Below are 343 nucleotides of genomic sequence, written 5' to 3'. Positions count from 1 at the left end.
GTATGCATTATATTCATTATCCTAACTAGAAAGTAAGGATAATTTGAGTACATGAAAACAGAGACAAGGAAATAGTGTTAAATGCAGTACACGAAACAAAACGACAAGCAACAGCACTCGACGTGAAATATACAGTACAATGAAAACTGTAGAAGCAGGTGTTTGATCGTCTCTCACACTCTGAACAAGGCTGTTTGGTTTCTTTTCATCGTGAAATAAGCGAGAAGTTGTTTACATCTGGAAGTTTCACTAATTAATGTGCTCGGCCTAGTCCCATCACCGGATTTCCCGTAGAATTTGCAGTTTTCCCAGCAGTGTGTGAGGAGTCCGTAGTGGTCTCCAA

This window comes from Penaeus monodon, chromosome 23 (genome assembly GCF_015228065.2).
Source record: "Penaeus monodon isolate SGIC_2016 chromosome 23, NSTDA_Pmon_1, whole genome shotgun sequence".
NCBI lineage: Eukaryota > Metazoa > Arthropoda > Malacostraca > Decapoda > Penaeidae > Penaeus > Penaeus monodon.
The sequence above is the reverse complement of the archived record's forward strand: the minus strand, read 5'-3'. Positions refer to the sequence as shown.